This window comes from Limulus polyphemus, unplaced genomic scaffold (assembly GCF_000517525.1).
Source record: "Limulus polyphemus unplaced genomic scaffold, Limulus_polyphemus-2.1.2 Scaffold7472, whole genome shotgun sequence".
NCBI classification, from domain to species: Eukaryota; Metazoa; Arthropoda; class Merostomata; order Xiphosura; family Limulidae; genus Limulus; species Limulus polyphemus.
The window spans coordinates 36,811-39,358 of NW_013673082.1; positions in this window are offsets into that span (position 1 = coordinate 36,811).

Genomic DNA, 2,548 nt, shown 5'->3' on the forward strand with positions numbered 1-2,548 from the left:
TGCATTTTCACCAGGCATTCGTTTACGACATATTTTTCTTCTTTCAATGGTCAATCCCAATGTTTCACATTGATTCTTGACCACTTGACGTGTTTCTTGAGAGGAATTTTCATTGGATTCTATCAATTTCTCTTTCAAAGAATCAAGATCAGCAGCTGCTTCTCTAAAATTCATTTTTGGGTCCTGAAGACATTTCTGCACTTGATTGATAGATGATAAAAGATTTCTCCAAAAAATGCAAAAGTACAAGAAAATCAAATGTAAGCATGTGTTGCAGAATATTATAAGCACCACATTTTGTTTCAGACTTGTTGCCATTCTCACTTAATTGCTATAACAGTCCTAGCAAATCATTAAGTTTTTCATGTACAACTTTTACTGCCTTTTCTCTTGTACTCCACCATGTTTCTGATTCACAATTGACAGAGATCTTAAGTTCCTGCTGCAGTTCATCCCATTGAGTTGTTGAATGAGCAAAGAAATTATAAATGGCTTCAATTATACCAAAAAATGTAATAACTGTTGTTTCCTGACTTGCAACATGAAGACATGCTAAGTTCAAACTATGGTTGTCACAGTTTATAAACACTGCTTTTGGATTTTTGTTCAGAATTCTTTGTTGAATGCCTGACAGATGACCTGATATGACAGCAGCATTATCATAACATTGTGAACAACAATCAATCAATAAAATTCCATCCACTTCTAATTTTGTGATTACTGTTTTCTCAATATTGGCAGTGTCATTTTCCTTTATCAGTATAAAGTCAATAAATGACTCTTTGACTTCTAAATTTTTTTGTCTTAAAGTTAATGTCAACAAACCGAATCACTTGGGCCAATTGCTCATGATGGGCTAATTCAGGTGTGGAATCAAACAGAATACCATAGTATTTGTTTCTACGAATTGCTGACAAACAATAATTTCACACATGTGAAGCCATGAGGTTTATAAACTCATTTTGGATTTCAGGAGAAAGATAATATGTTAACGTTTGCTTGTTTTTAACATGCTCTAAATGCTCTCTCATTACTGGATCATACTTTGCTAATAAATGCAAAAGTGACAGGAAATTTCTAGGGTTTTCATTTGATGCTATGTCCTCAGTATGACCAAGAAATGCAAGATTCTGAGAAGCTAAATATTGTGTACAACCAGCAACAGTCGCAGTACATCTCTCCATTTATTTTTTCTTGCTGAATTTGCCTTTGCAGCTCTTCATCAATGCCACTTTGAAGATGAATTCGGCGCTCAGTTTCTTTCCAAGCAGCAAATGACTGTCACTATTTTCATGGGCATTTAACTTGCAATTTTTTTCCACTTAGAGAATACATCCTATGTTTTGAAAGCAGACCGACTATTGGATATCATACATGTAGATGAAAAAAAGAAGACAACAAAAGCAGTATGCTGCTTTATGTAGAGGTGAATACACCAACCAGGAACATTGACCTCTTGTCCATCCAAAAGGCGTCGTTTGAACCAAAATGCAGTCATAGAATGCCCATCTTTGGCATCAAATGGACCTTCTTTATATTGAAATTCATGTGCTCCAACTTTAACAATCTCTCTGTGATGTGCATGTGTTACAACTGCTGAGCCAGTTGTATCAAAATTCATAAATCCAATATCCCTGTGTGTGTTAAAATATTTATTAGGTCATCCTCTTTTAGCTTAGCAACACTATTCTGTGGATTTATTTCTGACAAATTGGAATCCTCTTGTTTATTATTATTGTAGCTTTCAACAGGACAGAAAACAGTTTCTTTGTTTTCTTTTTCAAATGAAATAGCATGTTCACAATCTTGCACTTTGACCTCTTTGCTGCCATCAAAAACAACAGATGCTGGCTTACTGGTGTCATCACTTACAGCAAGGAAAGCTCTCATCAATTTGCTTGACTCCACCATCGAAGCTGAAAAATGTGCACATCTTTTGCGTTCCTGTGCCCCACTTTCTTTTTTCGACATAATGGGCTAAAAGAATAAATAAATAAATACTGGCTACACTATTTAGTTTCAACATGCAAATTGTCAGATGAAAGGAAGCATTCTACTTTCCTAAGTTCCTAACCACAACTTATATTTGGATTATACAATTATTGTTGCAACTCAGGATTAGTTAGGCAAATCTGGACCTGGTTTCACTTTAACTGCCATTATTTAGACCACCCATACTCATGTTAATTAATGTGATACAACAGTAAGAAAATCAATGCAGATGAGTATATATGCTGGTAAATCATGCTTATGAGCACCATGTAAATTATTGGCAGTTGCTAAATCACATTTAAAAACTCGATAGGTTTTACTACACGAACACTACAGGAGAGAAGTCTGAAATTACTCGAATGAAAATTACACACACACACTGTGGAGAAGGGTGTGATCATAACATAATATAAGCCTAGAGGCTCAAAGGCTATATTTAATATTAAAGGTTTTGATAGAATGAGAAAACTTAAATATAGGCTAACTAATTAGTGGTGCTAGATTACAGTTCATAGATTAAGTTGCTAGTACATCTAGATCTAACATTAATGTTAGA